Here is a 22,580-nt window from a genome sequence, read left to right on the forward strand (position 1 = left end):
CCTGATTTGATAGGTGCATGGCACAAAGTTATATGCGCATTTTCCAAAGCGGGCATGGTTAGGGGGCATCTTCAAGTTATGCACTTGTTTTACTACTGCTAATACTAAAGTTCCCCTTCCGAATCTGCGGTTTCAGTACCTGCGGATTCGATTATTCATGATTTTCTTTTTAAACAAAACTTTGTATTGGACCTTCCCCAGACCTTACCTGTGGTCTAGTGGTGACTCAGGGCAGGATTGATCATCCTACACTCCTGCCCTGTGCAGAGCCATCATCAAAATGGCTGCCGTGAGTTCCCGTTGTAGTCTCGAGACTACAATGGGAACTCACAGCAGCCATTTTGATGACGGCTCTGCACGGGGCAGGAGCGTAGGATGATTGATCCTGCCCCACGTCGCCGCTAGACCACCAGGTAAGGTCTGGGGAAGGCCCGGGATGCAGGAGAGAGGCGGGGGTGGGTCAGAGCCAGCCCTAAAAATTATTCACAAATATTGAGGTTCTGCTGTACTCACATTTCTATAGAGCTTCCAGATTTACACTGCACTGTACTGTACATTAAACATGTAAGTTCTGAGCTCTTTGGGGAAAATGGGGTAGACAACAAAATAAATAAATAAATAAGAGACGGTCCCTGCTCAAAAGAGCTTACAATCTAATTAGAACAGACAAACAGGACAAATAGGGATAGGGAGTTTCTTGCAGAGGGAATGATAAAATTGGACATAGGTATCTTACAAGTGGGTGGGAGTTAGGAGTTGAAAACAGCCTCGAAAAAGGGTGCTTTTAGCTTGAATTTGAATACTGCCAGGGACGGAACTTGACGTATTGACTCGGTCTGTTCCAGTCATACGGTGCAGCAAGATAGAAGAGACGGAGTCTGGAGCGTTTAGGCACCACTGTGCGCACAACATAGACGCAAGCATTTAGGACAAGAAAACCCTGACATAAACAGGGTGCGCTTAGGCGGCACTAAGCATGAATCTATACACTGTGCATAACTTTTATAGAATTGAGCTTAGTGCCACACTAATTTTAAGTTTCAAGTTTAATTCTTATTTGACACAGCCATCTGAGCAGCCATCTTAGCTGACACAGCCATCTGAGCGGTTTACAAGGGTTCACAATCTAGTCAGTATTTTCTACACAAGTATTTTCCCTATCTACACAAGTTCTACACTTATGTGGTATTTTCCCTATCTGTCCCAGTGGGTATGCAATCTAACTATGGTATCTGTGGCAATGGAGGGTCAGCACCAATTGTTTAGGCAACATTTAAAGAATGAGGCCCTTAGGCCTGGATTCTCTAAATGGTGCCCATTTTTTAGGCATCGGTAGGCGCTCAAGCTCAGAGAAAAACAATGCTTTTCACTGATTGTCAAGGCGTCTACCATCGCCTAAAAAATCGGCACCAGAATCGTGCCTCTGTAGGTGCTTTACGGTGCCTAACGCCACTGTAGGTGTGACTAATGCTGGAAGTGGCGATAGGCGCTATAAAGCATCTACGGAGGTGCGATTCACATCAAAGGTAGGTCCCACAAATGTAGACCTGGAAAACCCTGGCCTGCATTCATTCCCGGTGCCTACCTTTGCCAGAGGTGCAATTCTCTAACTGGTACCATTGTGTGATTGACCCATGATCGGCAGGCATTTTTAAGGCGGCTGCCGACAGCGGTGCCGGTTAGAAAATCTGGGCCTTAGAGCCTAGTTCTGGAATTTTGATAATTTAATTGAACAAAGATGATTTTCTCAATATTATTTACCATCTAGGTCTCTGCGTTCTGAGAACTAGGCGTTATTAAAAACAAATGTTAATCTAAAATATGCTGAAACTAGTACAATGGCCTTTTGCTGTGCGGGGGTCAAATTGTGGAACTCACTTGTCAGTCAATTACGAAAATATCATGACAAGAGCAATTTCAGAAAACTATTTAAAACGCAGTTATTTGTTAATGCATTTTTCTAGGAACTGATCTTTGCGGTTGTTCTTTTCATGGGCACTTCACGTGATATTCTGATGATTATGGGCTCCTTTTACAAAGGTGCGTTAGGATTTTAACGCGTGGAATAGCGCACGCTGAATTGCCGCATGTGCTAGACCTTAACACCAGCATTGAGCTGACATTAGTTCTAGAAGCTAAGCGCGGGTTTAGCACGCGCTAAAAACGCTAGCGCACCTTAGTAAAAGGAGTCCTATATGTTAATGATGGTTTGATTTTGTTTTATTGAATTATGTATGCAACGATATGTAAACCATTTAAGTTTAAACGGTATGTAAATTTTTTTAAATAAATAAATAATAAATTACCCATCTCAGAATGATCTTGTAAAAGTGCAACACTGGATATTCAATCTAAGTCCCTTGACTGATGGATTACAAAGATCCCATCACCATCCAGGGAAGCACTGTCTCAAAGAGAACCTTCAGTCTGCACATCACCTTGACCCTCTGTAGTGACAGGTTTCCCCCCTCTTCATCCTGGGCTGCTATTCCTTCAGAAACTTTCTTGATACCCAATAATGAATATCAATACTGGATCCCAGTACAGTGTTCCTCCGGTGGTTCGCGGTCAGCAGTTTGCAGTCCCGGTCATTCGGGGTATTTTCTGACCGCAAACTTTCAACAAGGAGAGGACAGCGGGAGAGGCAGGAGAGAGCAGCCGGAGCGCCGCGAGTGCAGGAAATCACTCGACCGCCTCTTCCTGCACTAAGTCGGGCCTTATCCAGTCAGGAACTGCATGTCAAAGCAGCTCCTGATTGGATAAGGCCTGACTTAGTGCAGGAAGAGGCGGTCGGAGCATACCGCGAGTGATTTCCTGCACTCGCGGCGCTCCGGCTGCTCTCCTGCTGCCCTCTCCCTCTGCCCTCTTAAGGCTCCCCAATGAAAAAGCGTATTCGTGGTTTTTTTGAGATTGGTGGGGGTTCCTGGAACAGAACCCCCGCGAATCTCGGGGGAGTACTGTATGTGTCACGGTTGGAAAACTTGCATTGAAAAATCTTGCACTGTAACTATGGCAAATCTTTTTTTCTTAAAACTTTATTTAGTTTTCAAATCCAACAAAATGTGCAATATAATATATATACAAAGCACAATAATCAAATAAGCACTTTTAATCAATCAGTATTAATACAAAAATAAAACTCCCTCTCCTGTCCAACATTTTCCATCAGGGAATAATACCAAATAAAAGATATATCCCCCTCCCCTGGATTTGTGGGTGCTAAAACAACGGGAAATAAAGATAAAGAACAACTATGGCAAATCTAACCTGTAAACTGTCTGTGAATCAAGTTAGGATAAAACTTGTACTGGAAAACTTGCACTGTAAGGATAACTATGGCAAATTGTACCCTGTAACCTGTATATTAGTATTAGACCCCTAATATGTGTCAAGTTAGGATAAAAACTTGTATTGTAAACTTGTACTGAAATGTGGCAAATCCAGTGCAAACCGTAACCTGTTAACTGTATATTAAGTATGTGTAACTTGTAACTCGTTCTGAGCTCTTTGGGGACAACGGGATAGAAAATGGATTACATAAATAAATAAATAATGCTCCCTCTAAGCTATGTGGGAGTGAGGGGGGTGCTGTTTCATTATCACATTTTAAAGCACAAGTGACAAGACAAGCTCTGGAGGACTCCGGGGAACATACCTGTCCCTAGTGCTTGAAATCACAATCTTGAAGCCCCACCTTTCACTGACAGGAATGCAGTTGGAGGACTTCCGCAAAGTTGCAGTTCCTGGCCATTGCAGGCAAAAGGATCTGGATCTTCAGTGGCAGTGACTGCGGCTAAATATTCCGATCCCGCGGCCAGTGCTAGTCAGCTGCTGTCCGGATAGCTTATCTGAATACACTGCGGACAGCTCTTTGGTTCTCCTAAGTCCTCTGGATAACCGTCGGGGTAGCAGCACTGAAAATTGCCACTACCCCAAATATTTGGGTCTCCACCCTGACTCTGCTCCTGCGCCACCTCAGCACTATCTGGATAGTGCGGCAGTGGTCTGTAAAAATGTCAGCACCATTTGGATAGCGACGCTGAATATCTTTCTCAGTGGCATTTATCCGGGTAGCAGGTGTTATAGCACAAATACCTGCTTTTGAATATTGACCCTGGTGTTTTAAAATATTACACTTTATTTTGTATATATGTGCACAATGAAGATAATTTCCAAAATGTATTTACAGAAATTAATGAGCTATCAGAAAACTGCCTATCCTTCCTTAAGGCAAACGTGGGGCTGTTGGCTTGTTTTTTGTTTGTTTTCTAAAGTTTTTGTGGCTGTTTAGTTATGCCTGCAGCTGCTCTTGCTGCCTCCTTCCCTCCCAAATATCTGCTCTAGGTGACTGCCTTGTCTGCCTAATGCCTCCCAGGGCCTTCCTTTGAAGTACGTGGGTCAGTTCCACTTATTTACAGATTCCTAATTAGGTTTATCCCAGTTGGGTGAAGGTTACCTCTGGCATCCCATAGCACTTGCATGAATTGATGCCCTTACCTACATCTGCATGAAACATTTTGGCTGGAAAAAGCAACTTTCTCCACAGAAAAAAAAATAAAAAATCCACACAGTTGTTAAAGAAATGCTCTAATTCACTTAACCAATCAGGACTACAACGCTCAGAGGATATACAGTCAAAGGAGGGCCATGATAAAATGCTGAAAACGGATAATCATGAGAGTTCAACAGCTAGAATCATCCTTTAACTACATAAATCAAATTAGTTATGAATTGTCCCTTTATTGTCCCTTCCTGTCTGACTTAAATCTGTCACGTAGAATGGGCTAAATTCAGTAAATGGTGCCCAAATTTGGGCAGTGATAAAAATTGGTGCTCAATGCTATTCCATAATGGGCACCCATTATAGATAATAATAATAATAATAACAGCTTATATACCGCAATACCATGAAGTTCTATGCGGTTTACAAAGATTAAGCAAAGGTACAAATTGATTGACTTTAAGAGGGGAGGAAGAAAGAGGGTTAATAGGACAGGAAATCCATTTAGGGATTGGGACGTGTATACCGCCTTGTAGTTTTACAACTGTACTCAAAGAAGTTTACATACAGATACTTCAAGCATTATCCCTATCTGTCCTGGTGGGCACATAATCTATCTAATGTACCTGGGGCAGTGGAGGATTGTGGCCCAAATTCTGTAACCAGCGCTTAAAGTTAGTCATCTATTTCGGAGGCGCCCAACTAGATAGGCGCCTATCTAAGTTGAATAACAATCTCAATTAAGCTTTTCAATCAGCACTAATCGAAACATAGGTGCCTATCAAGGAGGCGCGATTCTGTAACAAGGCGCCTCTAAAAATTTAGGCGGCCTTAAAAAAAAATAGGCGCTATGCATGTTAGGCGTGGGCGTGGCTACATGTTAGGCGCTTTGTTACAGAATTGCTGCTCTGAAGCGCTCGCATGTGCGCCTACGTTTTAGTTGTTACTAGAGCTGGCCTGTTTCTTGGGCGCCTCCAAAACAGGTGCCGCTCAGCGTGATTCACTAAACAGCACCCAATTGCGCTTGAATCGCGCTAAACGGTGACTACCTTTTGGGCGCTTCTTATAGAATTTGCCCTTAAGCGACTTGCCCAGGATCCCAAGGAGCAGTGCGGGATTCGAACCCACAACCTCAGGGTGCCGAGGCTGTAGCGCTCACCACTGCGCCACACTCTCCTCCTATAGAATTAGTACTGAGTGCCAATTTTGGCACTCACAGTTAGGCGCCTGCTGAAACCAGGAGTAATTCCCGCCACATGATTCTACAATGTTGTGTGAAACTTTGAGAAACATCTCTGACCTGACCATGGACCTCCCGTCATCATGCCCCTTTTTGGGTTGTGTGCTCTGGGATTTGGGCATAGCAAGATGTGCACCCAAATGCAAATCGGTGCTTAGTGCCAAGTAGCGCACAAATACTGGCGATGATTGCCTGTTGTTGTAGTGTACATTTAGGTTCAGTAGGTTTTGGGTGGGTTTGGGTTTGGGTGGGCTCCCCATACAGTATAAAGGAGGTATCTGCAAAACGTCCAAACTTGGATTTAGACATCATATTGAAAATGCCCTTCCACCTGTCTTTATAAAATAGGCTATCAGAGCCAGCCCCAGCAGTGCAAAAATACTGATGCACACATTTACATCTGCTCCAAAATGTGTAAGGGTTGTGGGTTCAAATCCCGCACTGTTCCTTGTGACCCTGGGCAAGTCACTTGATCCCCCAGTGCCCCAGGTATGTCAGATCGAGTGTGAGCCTGCCGGGACATTTAGGGAAAAATGATAGAATTGTAGGATATGCAGAATATAAATAATTAAGGGATCCTAATGATTATGCATATTGTTGTTCCTCTCTACCTGGGCAACAATTCCCAGTTCTGGAACCATCACCATCCAGGGAAGCACTGTCTCGAAGAGGACCTTCAGTCTGCACATCACCTTGACCCTCCGTAGTGACAGGTTTCCCCCCACTTCATCCTGGGCTGCTATTCCTCCAGACACTCTTGATACCCAATAATGAGGCCATGCTCTCAAATTTAAACAGAATGTTACTTCTTTATTCAGCTTACTTCAAAGGTATAAATCTTTTTTTTTTAGTTCAATAAATTTTTATTGAGTATTTTGGAAAAATACAATGAGCAATTCAAATACATATAACAAATAACATTTTGTATATATATGATCTATAAATATGCAATTAACTATAAAGGACCATAATATTAAGAAAAGCTCAGAGTAATGAAATTATTTGTGAAGATTGTATGAGAAAAGAAAATGAGATAAAATAGAATAAAAATTAAAAGAGAAAGGAAATAAAGAGAAAAAAGTGAAGAATAGATAGGGGAAGACAGAAGTGTCTACAAAGTAGAGCGAACATATGAATCTAAGAATGACCAGGGTGATTTTTTATTTTTCATATTCATGGATATTCGGAGCGAAACTCTATTTTCATATGCATATGATTCATATTTATGGTACATACAGAGAGAGTTCCACCAAAACGTATAATTTAGTGACGAAGATAGTTTCCAATTTTTTAAAATATGCATGAGAGCAGTCACGATCATGGTATCAATAAGTTTAGGAGGGCAATTTGATTGTGTGAAACAGGGATGTTGAGATCGAAGGATTATAATGTCCATAGAAATCTCTTCCGAGCAGTTAGTGATAGATTGTATGGTGTTCCAGACTTGGGTCCAAAAAGAGCGGACCAAAGTACAATGGAGAAACATATGATCAAGAGTTCCCTCTTCTTTCAAACAGTTCCAGCAAACTGAATCTTGTTTTAGTTTGGCTTTCCACATGCGATATGGGGTCCATATTGCATTCCACATAACAAAGAGCATTGACTGTGAAACTCTAGAAGATAAAAGTGGGCGGTTTGTTGAAGACCAAAAGAGTTCCCAGTCAATGTCCGAGAGCGGAATGGTTAATATATTATCCCAGTGTTTCATAGCATGATATGAAAAAGTAAAGGATTGATCTCTTAGAATATTATAGAAAAAAGATATAGCTTTTCCTTTTGATAGAGACCACGAAGACCAGTGGTATATAGTATTTTTGGAAGTCATAAAGTCATATTGTATATACACAGAAGATAATATTTCACTGAGTAAAATCCATTGTGGATAAGCAGAGGATGGTAGCAGGTATGTGGAACAAAGTATATCAAAAGGAATTGTCGTATTAAGAGTAAATAGTTGATGAACAAACCATATACCTGCCCGCTGCCACCGTTTCCATGAAAGGGATTTGCCTTGGTTTTGTATTTTGGGATTATTCCAAAGGGATATGAGTGGGCTAATCCTAACTGAGATTTCGGCTATATCATCTAAGTGATGGAGAGCATGCTGCGTTGAAATGAAAAGAGGATATTTTCTCAAGTGTCTGGGTATTGATATCGTTAGTAAGCAAGAGATGTGAAGAGGTTTGCATAAAAAACATTCCATTTCAAACCAAGTAGGAGGGTCTTGAGAAAAGGAGTCATTAACCCAGTAGGCTCCATATTTAGCTAATGAAGCAATATAATAGTGGTAGAAATCAGGGAAGTTAAGACCACCGTTAATTTTAGAGGCTTTCAGTTTGGCTAGAGCAATTCGAGGTTTTTTCTTGTTCCATATAAATTCAGATAGCTTCTTATTTAGCCAATGGAAAAATGATTTTTGGCATAAAAGAGGGAGCATTGAGAGAATGTAATTAATTTTAGGTGCTAGGGTCATTTTGATGGATGATATCCTGCCCCACCAAGACAAGTATAGTGGAGACCACCTAGATGTAGTGTTAAGAACTAAGTTTTTGATTTTGGATATATTAAGATTTTGAGCAAGGACTGGATCTTTGTGTATTAAAATCCCCAAATATTTCACAGCTTCATTTGACCATGTGAATGGAAAGTTAGTCAAGTCTGATTGGAGAATGTTATTGTTCAGAGGAAAGATTTCTGATTTCTCCCAATTGACAGAGTATCCTGAGAAGCAGGAGTATTGTTTGATGATGTGTATAAGATGAGGAAGAGAAGATTGAGGGTTCCTAAGAAAAATTAATATATCATCAGCATAGGCTGCTAATTTGAAGTCTCGGTTTAAGGAGGGGATACCGTTAATTAGTGGGCTTTGTCTAATAGCAGAAAGAAGAGGTTCCAACACTAAATTGAAAAGTAGTGGTGAGAGAGGACAGCCCTGCCTAGTGCCTCTGTGAAGGGGAAATTTATTGGATAAAGAATTGTTAATTAGAATACGAGCGGTAGGACTGTGATAGAATGTTTCTATCCATTTCGTGAAAAATGAGCCAAAATTATACCATTTTAGGACATAGAAAAGAAAAGGCCATTCCACTCGATCAAAGGCTTTTTCAGCGTCTATAGCTAGGCCTATTATTGGGTCTGTCAGTGTTTTAGCGTGAGCATTTATATGGTGAAAGAGGCGCAGATTATCTCCTATATATCTTTGTTTAATAAACCCCGTTTGATCTTTATGTATAAGATGTGGGATCGCTTTGGTGAGTCTTAATGCAAGTAATTTTGCCATTATTTTATAATCTAAATTGAGGAGAGATATAGGTCGGAAGTTTTTAACCAAGGTGGCGTCTCTGTCAGGTTTAGGAATTACTACAATGGTGGCTTCAGTGAAATTAAATTGTTTATCTGGATTGGAATGAAGGAAATTATAGTATGTAAGTAGATGAGGAGCTAAGATGTTTCGAAATTGTTTATAAAATTCGTTAGTGAAACCATCTGGACCAGGGGCTTTCCCAGTCGGTAGGGAAGATATAGCAGTTTCTATTTCTGTTGTGGTTATCTGAGAATCTAGTTCCAATTTAACAGGGTCCGATATGGTCGGGTGAGATAAGGAGGAGAGAAAAGAGTCTATATCTGATTCAGGAGCCGTAGATTCAGATTTGTATAATGAAGTATAAAAATTTTCGAATTGAGAAGAAATTGAAGATCTGGTTTTGACTAATTGTCCTAATGAATTTTGGATAGATGTGATATATAGTCTTTTAGATTTAATTTTAAGATATCTGGCTAAAGGGCGACCCATAAGATTATCACCCATATAATGGCCAGAATTAGAGATGAAGATATCTCGTCTGGCTGTGCATGAAACTAGAGTATTATATTCATATTTAAGTTTTTGGATACTTTGGAGAATAGTTGGGTCATGTAGATGATTAGACATATGTTGTAGTTCTAGTGTTTTAATAGAGTTTTCTAATTCTTTTTCCTTTTTCATGGACTGTTTTTTTTTCCAAGAGGCAATTTTTATCAGTTCACCTCTAAGGGTTGCTTTGTAAGCTTCCCAGATTATGGAAGGACAAATTTCAGGATCTTTAGAGTTATTTTCAAAGAATTCTACTGTGAATGAATTGATTTTTTCAACAGTTTCTTCATCTAAGAGTAGGGCGTTGTTTAGCCGCCAAGATGGAGATTCTTTACGTGGAGCCGAAATAGAGGTGTATAAAGAAATGGCAGCATGGTCCGTAAGAGAGATTGGATGGATAATAGTATTAGTGAGGTCTTGAATGAGTGAAGAGGATATGAGAAAGAAATCGATTCTCGAGTATGTATTATGTGGTGGTGAAAAATGTGAGTATTCTCTACCTTTCGGGTAAAGTAATCGCCAAGGATCTACAAGGGAGAAGGCATTTTTTAGAGCTTGAAGAGCTGTGAAAGATTTGGATTTGGATGGTTTACAAGAAGAAGATCTATCAATATACAAGTCTTGGATTTGATTAAAGTCCCCTCCCAATATTAGAGAACAAGAACTGAATTCAATTAGCGCTAACTGAATGTCTCTAAAAAAGTCCGGGTGATCTTTAACCGGGCCATATATATTGAGAAGAACAAAATCCTTTGAATGCAACGCAGCATGTACCAGACACCATCTTCCCTCCGTGTCTGTTTTAATTGAATGAATAGTGGGAGAGAGATTATCTTTAAGAAAGATTGAAACACCATTTTTCTTTTGATGAGTTGCAGGGGAATATATATGAGCGGAATATCCCTTTAGTTGAAATTTCGTGGCGGCAGCAGATGGGAGGTGGGTTTCTTGTAAGAAAATTACATCTGGATGTTTGTTGGACACATAATTAGATATCTTTTTTCTTTTAATGGGATGATTTAGGCCATTCACATTAAAGGAAAAGACATGTAGGTCAGCCATAATATATGATATGCAGTGGAGAAATATGCAGTATATCACATTTGTCGAGAAAGAATGATTGATATAATATTGAGATTAAGTAGACACTCCTGTCTAAGAAGAAAGGTAGAAAAAATATTGAAATAAAAAAGAAGAAATCAGTAATAACAGCATAATATGTGGTCAGAAAGGAATTATACCAAACTATTATGCTTATCTTGAAGTATTTTAAAGATGCTCCTATGAGCATAGAATGACACATGTAAAGCATCTAACAAAATCCACACCTAATCGGTAATATATAATGTGAGATTAGTGTGCTTAACTTATTAGGCTATACAAAGTATGTATTTCATTACATAGCATATTAAGATAAGAGCTTATTGGTTCAGATTAAGATAACTAAAATGAGATTGATTTAATCGAACAAAGATCTCAAAACAAACTGTATGGTATCAAGTAAAATTAAGTCATTGGGGTATTATTGATTATAGTCTCAGGCATAGAGTCTATAAATAGTTGTGCGGTTATTTTGTCTGTGAATGTGTGTGGTTTCCCATCTCTCCATATGCGTAAAGACGCCGGATACACAAGTGCAAATCTTACTCCACGACGATGAAGCGTGGAACATAGTGGCACCATTGTCTTGCGAAGGTTGGATACATGTAGGGAGTAGTCGTTAAATAATAGTAATTTTTGACCTTCATATTCAAGTCGACCTTTTTTCCGAAAGGCTTGTATGATGAGCTCTTTGTCTTTCCAGTTGATATATCTAGCAATAGCTGCTCGCGAGTGGTTGTTATTTTTTGTACGTTGTCCCAAGCGGTGAGCCCGTTCGCATAGAAAACCAGTCTCAGGGGTCACTAGGCCAAGTTGTTTTGGGAGCCAAAGTTGAAAGAATTGGTATAGATCTTGATCAGTACGGAGATCAGGTAGTCCTATAACTCGTAGATTGTTGCGGCGTTGTCGATTCTCCTGGTCATCCAAACGTGTTGTCAGTGATGCTACTTGATTTTGCAATGCAATTACATTTTCGCGATCTTGCAAAGTTGCATCTTCATTTTCAGACACCCTTTGCTCTACTGCTGCAATTCGTCCAGCATGTGCTTCAAAACGATCGTTAATACAGTCTACAGCCAATTGTAATTTAAGAAATTTATCTTCCAGGGCCGCAGTGACCATTTTTGAAATTTCTTGAGCCCAATCACCCCATTGTGTCGAGGTTATAGTTGGGGTCGGTGACGTCGCCATTTTAAGCTCCGAGCAAGGTGATTTTTGTTTAGGCGTTTTTGCCGATCTTACCGGCATTCCTATCTAATGCACACTTTTAAACGGCTACACATATATAGGGGCTCTGTAGGTAAGACATGTAGAGAAGTTCCATGTAGAGAAGTTGGATAGCTATAGATTAAAGTCGATTTCGTAGGCGATTTGAATGTTCGCAGTGTAGATGGTTGATGATATTGTGTGCAGTCTGATTCAAAGTCACCCAAGTGAAGCTAATCTGAATGAGATCATACTGTAATATTGAGCTCTTTGGAAAATGAGCTCATATTTCTGAGCGGCTCTAGTAACTCCTTTATGTGAAGAGATGTTTTTGACTTCAGGCTTCTTAACGGTGAGCAGTGCTGGAGAAATATTTTCCCTTTTTTTTTTTTTTTTTTATTTTATGTCGGTTTTGTTTTATGTCAGGGAAGAAAGGATCAATGAAGAGGGAAACGGTTTCTCGCACCACTGGCTCACTCGCGCCTTCAGCGCGATCCCTTGTCCGGGGCGTCTTTCCTTCGAGAGGACCTGAGGGGTTAAGAGTTCCGGCAGTAAAATATATCTTGCTATGTAAAAAAAATCATAGCGTATAAGCACAGTTTTGTTAAATTAGGCGTGTTTATAGGGAGCCGTTAAGCCATCCGCTTGTTCCTCGTGGCGATCAGGCCACGCCCCCAAAGGTATAAATCTCCTCATTTTCTCTCAGAAGTGTAAACACAAATTCCTCTTAGAATATCTCTTAGTTCCTTCTAAACAATTAAGAGCATTTAGACAATAAACATAACCAAACATTCCTCAGGGGAGGTTCCAACACTAGAAGGTTAATCTTAGAGCTTTATATATGGAACAATAAAATAAATTCACAATAAACAACACTAAACAGTTCTTAGTTAATTATTTTGGTATGAGTGTACTGACCAGCGTTCAAGCCCCTCTTCCCAGTCACTTTCCCTCTGGGTTTCATCTTCTAACAGGAGTACAATTATTTTCTTTCAGATTGGTGGATTGGCTACTCAGGAAAGGGGAGAAAAGAGCCACTAAACCAAATAAGGAAGAAAAAAGAAACACAGGAAGATGCTGGGCATGGGGGTTATAGGGTGAAGTAAAAAATGGACATGAAGTGAGTAGGCAGACAGATGGGAGATACTGGACATCGGGTGGAGGCAGTAAGAAGACAAAGGAGGTTCTGGATATTGGATTAATAGGCAGATAGGAGGCATGCTGACATAACTGGTTAATTAGGAAATGTTTCTCAGTTTTATGGAAACTCTGAACCATCATGAAATATTTTGATGCTGCATCATTCCGCTTGTTAGTTGAGTCATCTATAGCAGTGGCATACCTAGCATATGTGACACCCGGGGCCTATCATTTTTTGGCTCCCCCCCATCTGAACAAAAAACATGATTTTTAGTAACAAGCCACATGTCACACATGAGTACCTAGGAAAAGGCAGCATCTTACATTCTGCAGTGAGCAGTACAACATCAATACACCCATTGTAAAACTAAACAAGCCAGACGAATACAAATCAATCCTACACCATCAATCCTATCAGAAAACCATGTCTTTCAAACAAACAGAACACAGAAAACACCTTCGCCTAGTATGGAATATGTCATCACAAACTAACTCCTCCCCCTTTTACAAAACTGTAGTGTGAATTGTAGCCATGGTGGTAACAGCTCCGACGCTCATAGAATTCTGAACATCAGAGCTGCTACCACCATGGCTGGCGCTAAAAAATGTTCCACAGTTTTGTAAAAGGGGAATAAAATATAAATACCTAGACAAAGGTTAAATTGAACCAGCAAGAAGCTGGACTCTGCATACAATGCAACACCACAGAAACAGTGACACATGTCTCCTAAAGCAATAAATAAATAGAAAATTTTTGTTCTACCTTTGTCTTCTTTGGTTTCTGCTTTCCTCATCTTCTTGTTATTCTCTTCCTTCCATCCACTGTTCCTCTCCTCTCTGCATCTTCCATTTGCTCTGTTACTGTGCCTCTCCCTTTCTCCCTCCTTCCAAATTGGTCTGGCACCCATCTTCTTCCCTCCGCTCCTCCCATAGTCTGGCACCTCTGTCTTCTCCCTGCCAGCGTCTTCTCCCCACTCTCTCTTCCCCATTTTCCTGCAGCATCTTCTCCCCACTCTTTGTTCCTCATTTCCCTTAAGCATCTTCTTCCCACTCTCTGTTCCCCATTTCCATTCAGCATCTTCTTCCCACTCTGTCTTCCCCATGTGCTTTCAGCATCCTTCTTCCCCCTCTGTTTTACCCTGTTTTCCTCTCCACCCCACCTTTTCTTCCTTTCTCCCTCCCTGCCCCTTACCTTCATGGTGCTTTCTCACCCTCCCCGGCCTGGACAACAGGCCCGGTCCGACAAACCTCCCTGTCCTGTGGCCGGCGATGTCTAAACTGCCTTCTTACAGCAGTTGTAGTTGCATATGACTGCTGTAAAGGTTGTCTCTGATGCAACTTCCGGTTGCATCAGAGATGACCTTTATGGCAGAAACACGCAACTTCAACGCTCTAGCTCAGGGGTGCCCACACTTTTTGGGCTTGCGAGCTACATTTAAAATGACCAAGTTAAAATGATCTATCAACAATAAAATTTAAAAAAAAAACCACAAAGCACACTGTACGCTGAGAAAATGTTAATTATCATTCCTATTCTGGGGTTTTTTCAAAGAGGTCAAGGCAGATGACTCTATGCAATGTCACCTCAGTAACAACCATACTAAAATAGACAAATACCCCCCTCCCTTTTTACTAAAGCACAATAGCAGTTTTTAGCACAGGGAGCTGCGCTGAATGCCCAGGGCTGCTCTCGACGCTCATAGGCTCCCTGCGCTAAAAACCACTATTGTGGTTTAGTAAAAGGAGGGCCATAGTGCAAAATATAGACAGCAGATATAAATTCAGACACATTTTGATCACTAAATTTAAAATAAAATCATTTTTTCTATCTTGTTGTCTGGTGATTTCATGAGTCCCTGGTTGCACTTTCTTCTTCTGACTGTGGATCCAATCTTTCTTCCCCCCTCCCGTGGTCTGACATCTTTCTCCTTTCCTTCCTCCCTCCCGTGGTCTTGCATCTCTATCTGCCCCTTCCCTTGGATGTCTGGCATCTTTTCTCCCCATCCCCGCGTTCCAGCAACTCTCTTACCCTCCCCACGCTATTCCTCTCCCCCCCTCCCCCGGCAGGATCCGGTGCTTGCTCATTGTTCTTCCCAGCAGCACTGCTGCAACTCTTTGGGCCACCGGCAGCATGAATGAAGTAAACATGCTGCCTTCAGTGACCCAGAAGCTTTCTCTCTGCTACTGCTTCCCGCCTATGCGGGGACAGGAAGCAGTAGCAGAGGAAAGCTTTTGGGTCACCAAAGGCAGTATGTTTATTTCACTCGTGCTGCTGGCGACCCAAAGAGTTACAGCAGCGCCACTGGGAACGAAAACAGTGAGCAAGCACCGAATCTTACTAGGGGAGGAGGGGAACTCCGGATAGGTTCGCGAGTTGCCCAGAAGGTCTCCGGGCTGCCATTAGCTGGTGGGCCTTGAAATGAAGACCACTGCTCTACATTGTGAAACCTTGATGGATTTACTAATTGTAGAGTTTAATTTGGAATCTCCTGCATGTCTTGCTCATGGTGAATACACCACTGCAGGGAAAGAGCAAAAAAATTTATACCTGCTGCCTTGAATGTTGGTAGTTTCTTCCCTCCCTGCTTGTGGCCCCCTTACTTCTGAATAGAAATGGCTAGTGATTTCCAAAGGCCTTTGGGAGAGGGGTGTGCTGGGAGGAAGACAGCTTTGCTTGGTGGGGGGGAAGACAGATGGGGGGCCACGGAGACACAGTCAGGGAGGAACTGGAGGGGGAAAGGGAAAAGTGGCTGCTTTGGGGGAGGGGTGTGCTGGGAAGCAGACAGCTTTGCTTGGGGGGGGGAAGACAGAAGGGGGGCCTCGGAGAGACAGTCAGGGAGGAACTGGAGGGGGAGAGGGAAAGGGGGCTTCTTTCTAGCACCCGTTAATGTAACGGGCTTTAACACTAGTTGTAACATAATTTATTTGGGCGCCTATAAGAAAACTTTTAAAAGATTATGAGCGGTACAAAATTCAGCAGTACGGCTGATATTTGGTTTGAAAAAATGGGAGCACATCAGTCCATATTACCAAAAATTACACTGGTTACCAATGGAGGCAAGAGTCCTGTTCAAATTTGCCTGTATCTGTTTCAAATCAATCTTTGGCATGTCTCCAATTTACCTTGTTTCCCATTTCTTCTTGGATCTTTCCAACAAGCCCACACGTAGAGTACATCTATTTGCATATCCTACTATAAAATCTTGTTGTTTCAAGAAATTTCTTGATAGAACGCTTGCTTTTCAGGCTTAGTAAAATTATTCCATATGTTCATCTTACTATTTTAGAAAACTAGTAAAAAACGCAATTATTTGATAGATTTGTAACCTAAATTTTTACTGTTTGTTATGTATCTTACCATGATTCTGTATAATTCGCTGACTGTTTCAGTTTCTCTTGTTGTAAACCGCCTAGAACTGGCATGGTCTGGCGGTATATAAAAATAAAGTTATTATTTTTATTATACAAGGAGGGAGAGAGGAACACAGAGGGATGTTCCATAGAGGTGATGGGAAGAGATCTTAGATGGAGGTGGAAAGAGAGAGTTGAGATGCTGGAGGAAAGAGGGGGGAGATGATATGCTGGATGGAGGGGCAAGAAAGGAGACTAGTCAGAAGAGTGAAAAGAGGGGGGAAAGAGAGAAAGAAAAGATGTTGGAAGGGGGAGAGAGGAGAGTTAGCAAAAAACTGGAGAATAATAGGATGAGAGAGAAAGCTATAAATAGAAGCAGATGGAGATTCAGATAAATAAATGGAGTCTGTTTCTCTTGTTGACTCGTTAATAAAAATGATTTTAAAAAATATATAAATAAATAAATGGAGGAAAACTGAAAGGAAAAGGTTAAAGTCAGAGATGGATGTAGGAGAGGAAGTAAAGAAGACAGAAAGGGAGCGTGAGGAGGCATTTCTGCCTGGGAGAGAGGAGACACCTGGTGGCTTTGCAGCACTTTTCATCTTGTCAGCTGTTCCCGACCTCCCCATGCTGATTTCAGGGGGCGGGGCTACATCATAGTTAAGAACTTGCCACTTCCTGTGGCTGTTAGAGAGTGAGGTGGCATTTCTGCCTGGGAGAAAGGAGAGACCCGGTGGCTTTGCAGCACTTTTCATCTTGTCAGCTGTCCCCGACCTCCCCGTGCTGATTTCAGGGGGCGGGGCTATATCAGAGTTAAGAACTTGCCACTTCCTGTGGCATGGCCAAAGGGGCATGCCCCTTAGGAGCCCCCTGTTTCTATCTCCCAATAAGGGGATCGATTAACCAAGAGGATGGTACATCCGATGAATCTAACCAAAGGATAGATCCATTGGAAAATTTAACATTATTCCTTGAAACAAGTTACGATGATATTTCAGATCGTGCCACCCTCTTGGTTACTTTTGCCTCAGAGAATTGTAAAAGTATGGTGTTGAAAAATTATGTCTTGAAAAAAGATTTCCTCTTTTGTGGGCAGAAACTGCAATTGTAGAGCTACCCATTTAGGCGGAAACAATTTCTTCAGTACAAATCTCGTGTATTATCATTGAGAGCAACCTTTTCTTAAAATTTCCTGCTTGGAGGGCTCGCCGAATATGACAACGCAGAGTGATATGTTATCTCTGCAAGGACTTGCGACCGGGACAACAGAGGCTGGGGGAATACAAGACGCTACCGAGGTAAAGCTAATTTCAGAACATTTAGATACTACACCATTACAACTTTTTTCACCTACAAAACCACCTAAAGTCACACTCGATGCATTATGGGATTTGGTAGAGAATTTGGGGAATTCTTTAAATCCCCAAATAAAAAGTTTGGATAAAGAATTAAAAGTACAAAAAGAAGAATTAAATGTCCTAAAGCAGGATATGTCACAACTTAAAACAGAGTCACAAAATACAAATAAGGAGCTAATGTTTTTGAAACAAAATCAAGATTTGTTGGTTAAAGATAATATAATACTCAGGAAGAAGTTGGAAGCGCAGGAGAATAATGGTCGAGTTAATAATTTGAGGTTTATAAATTTTCCAAAGATCCTGTCAATTTCTCCTAGAGAAATGGTGAAAAGGTATTTTATGGAAATATTGGAAATTCCTGAAAGTTCCTTACCTCCTCTTACAAGAGTGTATTATCTTCCTGCCAAACCCCAATCTAAAGAAGAAAAAATTGAAGAACCCCAGGAGAGGTCACTGGACATTTCCGTAATATTAGAACAATCAGATAGAGAACTGGCCGTTCCAGCCACTCTCTTGTTGTCTGTCGCTTTGGCCCCAGACAAGGATTGGATAATGAAACTTTTCTTTAAAAATAGGTCCAAAGACTTCCTGGGACAGCACATTCAGATTTTCCCTGATGTCTCTAGAGAGACTCAAAAAAGAAGGAAAGAATTTCTACTTTTAAAACCTCAAATAGGTTTTAAAAGTAGACTCAAATAGGTGACTCAAATAGGTGGCATTTTCTTCTTGAGATATCCATGTAAATGTGTGGTTAGATATTTATCATTGAAGTATATTTTTACAGAACCATCTCAATTAATTGGTTTTCTCTCGGGGAAACGTCTTGAAAAAGGAATAACAACAGCAGCGCCCATGGAAGGTTAACTCCCTGCACTTTAGTAAGACATGGACTTTTTCTTTTAAATTAATTTGAATTACATTTGTTCTACTCTTCAATCTTGGATCCAATAATTTTGAGGACTAGTGTGAGATCAGCTAGGATATTATTATTTTATTTATCCATTATTATTTTTCAATTGAATTATGATTGTGATATATCTTAATTTTGGAATTTTAGTTTAGTATGTTGTCTGACCTCACTTTACTGTACAAGATGTATATGCTTGGTGATATTGTAAAATTCTATAAATAAATAATAAAAAAAAAAAAAATTTCCTGCTAAATGTATGATTACTTATTTAAATATGTCATATGCCTTTTTTGAGCCTGATCAGTTGGAAAGATTCCTGATAGATAGGGAAACGGGTGTTCAAACAAACTTAAAATAGAACTATACAGGCTTTTCTTTTCTTTTCCTTGTTGGTTATGTATGTTTAAGAATGACCTCTTTCTCTTCCTTGATGTAGGTTCATATTGCTTTAGAATACTGCATGTATTATAATTGTTATATTTAAATAAAAATAATTAAAAAAAGAAGATAGGAAGGGAGAGAAGTAGCAGATAGACTAAAGACCCTGGAAAGAAAATTAAGAAAAGATAGAAGAAAGCAGAAATGGGATAAACATGAATAAAATGGCCAGACAACAAAGGCAGAGAAAATAATTTTATTTTAAATTTCATGATGAGAAAATGCAGTTTTACAGTAAATTTGCACTGCTTTATTTTTATTTTCCAAAGTGTAGAGTGCTGTTTCTCTTTCTCTAGTGTTGCACTTTGTGCAGCTTTTGGCTTCATGAAGTTTATTATTTTGTCTACATATTTTAAGTTTGTGGTTGCTTGTAGTTGTGTTTTTCTATGTAGGGACCGTGTTGCAAATATGTTAGCTTTTTATTGTGCTTATTTATTTGCAAGATAGCAGATGGGAAGGGTAGGCAGTGGCACTGAGTCCAAAGTAGGTGGTTACCAAATAGTCTCCCCACTCTCTCCTTGACTCCTGCTCAAATGCAAAATAAAAATACCTAAGCTGGTATCCCAGGCCATACCAGCTGAAGACCGCTTCCTACAGTCCAGTGGCCAAAACTTTCCAAGCTCTGCAGCTGGTCGCAGCTCAGTGACCCTACCGCTAGCTGCAGATCTTGCAGATTTCTGACTGCAAGACTAAGGAAGTGGCCTTCAGCTGGCAAGGCTTTGGGATCCCCACCAACTACAGCAAGGGAGGTGGCTAATTTTTTAGGGACCTGGGCCTGAGACCCCCTGTGTGTTCAGTACAAAAATAAGTGCATATCCAATGTTTTAGTACTTGCTGAGTTTAATTTCTTGGGGCTCCCAGTTCAATTTCTGTTTGAGATCCTTTATTCTGTATTTGGTAAAGGTCTGTGTGTTTTGTGTGAATAAGTCATTTAAAGTTGTTATATGTGCAGTAGTAATGGCTGGTGAAGAGATCAAGGAGAGGGGACCAGGGGTAGGTTTGCCAGATTTAACGATTGTGAAATCCGGACACCCTAGCTCCGCCCCCCCCTCCCCCCACTGCCAGCAGGAGGCAATCCGCGCATGTGCGGATTGCCTCCTGCCCAACGTGATTGAGAGGAGGCTTTTCAAAACCCTGACAAAGGAAGGCATGTCCTGGGAAATCCGGATGTCTGTAACCCTTATCAGGGGCCTCCTCCTTAATTTCTGCCCTGGGCCCCAGCATGTCTAAAACCGGCCCTGCTTATGTCCCAGCTTTTCCTTTGGCTTTTCCTTTCTTTTCCACTGTCTTTGCCCTTATGCCTTTCGGCGCACCTTCCCTGGGATTAACTTTTCCTCTAAGCCAGTGTCCCGCAAACTATTCCAGCTGGCGGAACACTAAATGAAGTGCCCTGGCCTAAAGGCACCCGGAAACCAACACAATGATGTCACATGCATGCGTGACATCATCACATCAATGTCAATGCATGCGCAGAGGCCCGTCATGCCTAACGTGACCATTTATTTTTGTCATCAAAACGGGACATCTATTAATATTCAGTCCCGCCCCCAATCCCGCCTAGCCCCACCCCAATTCCACCCTAGCCCCGCCCCCAATTTCTTCCATTCATTTTTCATGTACACACAATATCTTATTATTTCATAATGGTAACCATAAAATTTTTTTAAAAACACAAAGCACCCTATATGCAGAGAAAATGTTAATTATTTATATTTGGGGGGTTTTCAACGATGTCACCTCAGTAACTATAGAAAAATAGACAAATATAGGGCAAAATATAGACAGCAGATATAAATTCTCAAAACTGACACATTTTTATCACTAAATTGAAAATGAAATCATTTTTCCTACCTTTGCTGTCTGGTGATTTCATGAGTCTCTGGTTGTGTTTCCTTCTGACTGTGCATCCTTTCATTTCTTTCTTTCTTTCTGCACTCAGGCCCAACAATTGTCCCTTTCTATTCCCTCCCTCCTTCCTTCCTGTGTCCATAGTGCCCCCAGTGCCTCATTCCCATGTCCCCCTCACTGCCTTCCAGACTTTGTCCCACCACCACCCCCAAAGCCAGCCTGCCTGCCTACTTACCTGCCTACCTACCTACCTCCCGCGCCAAAGCCAACCTGCTTGCCTGCCTACCTCCTTCCCTCCCTGCCGCACACAAAAAAACCTCCCTCCAGCGCCCTATTTAAACCCCCCGGTCCGCTGCCACTGCTTACCTCCCTGCTGCTTCTATTCGCAGCCCAGAAGCCTTATTCCCGATATCAATTCTGACGGCCCGGAACGTCCTCTCCGACGTCAGAATTGGCATCGGGAATAAGGCTTCTAGGCCGCGATTAGCAGCAGCAGCAGGGAGGCAAGCAGCGGCGGTGGACCCGGGGGGGGGGGGATTAAATCGGGTGCTGGAGGGAGGCCAGGGCAGGATTAATTCTTTGAGGGCCCCTAGGCACACAAGTACACTTAGCCAAGCAGGCCCTAGTTCTCCCCTACATCCTAGAATTTAACATTTGCCAGAACCCTTTAGGGCATTGCCTTGTGTGTTATTCCCAGTAGCAGTGAGTAGGCTGAATGCAGAAGTTTCTAATTCATCACAGGCTACACCTTTGGGTCTAGTGCTGGCAAGAAAGAGTTTGGAAACCTCAGTCTGTCCATCAGAGATTGCTCTGGAAGCCATTTAAATGTGTCTTCAAAGATCCTGCCTGCAGTCGTACAGAGTACTGGATGGATTTGCTGGCAGCAGCACTCCCCACTCTCCCCACGCAGCCGACCCTCCGACCGTGAAATGACTGACATATCTCCCTCAACAGCAGCGTCGGCAGTGCTCTAAACAGGCTGCTTTGCAGCCTTCTCCCGCCACCGATTCCCTCTGCCGCATCACTGATGATGTAATCAGCAATGCGACACAGGGAAGGCCCCAGCAGGAGAAGGCTGTAAAGCAGCCTGTTTAGAGCGCTGCCGACGCTGCTTTTGAGGGAGGTATGTCAGGCGTCTCGCGGTGGGAGGGTCAGCTGCACGGGGAGAGTGAGGAGTGCTGCTGCCGGCAATTCCAGCGATGGAGTCGGTCACGAAGGTGAGGGAGATGGGCTAGTTAGGGGGAGAAATGGCCGGACTGCTAGGACCCTTTAATCCAGCCCTGAGGGAGGCTTTTTTTTTTCTTTTGCGCGGCAGGGAGGGACAGGAAGCATTCACCTGTCCCGTTGTCCCCGCGCACAGCTTCAGGACGCTGTCCCTGATAACGGGACTTTTTTAGCGTCCCGAAGCTGTGTGTGGGGACAACGGGACAGGGGATCCCAAAACGGGACAGTCCCGTTCAAAACGGGACCTATGGTCACCTTAGTCATGCCGCGACCCCACCATTACAGGGATCCGGGAGGTGCAGGGAGAAGAGAAGAGGTGCCAGCCAGGAGGAGAGTCATCCATGCTAGCTGATTTCATACAGGACGTGCCTCTCGCTACAAGAGGCATGAGGCAGGCAGCTGGCATGGAT

This window comes from Geotrypetes seraphini, chromosome 14, assembly GCF_902459505.1.
Source record: "Geotrypetes seraphini chromosome 14, aGeoSer1.1, whole genome shotgun sequence".
NCBI classification, from domain to species: domain Eukaryota; kingdom Metazoa; phylum Chordata; class Amphibia; order Gymnophiona; family Dermophiidae; genus Geotrypetes; species Geotrypetes seraphini.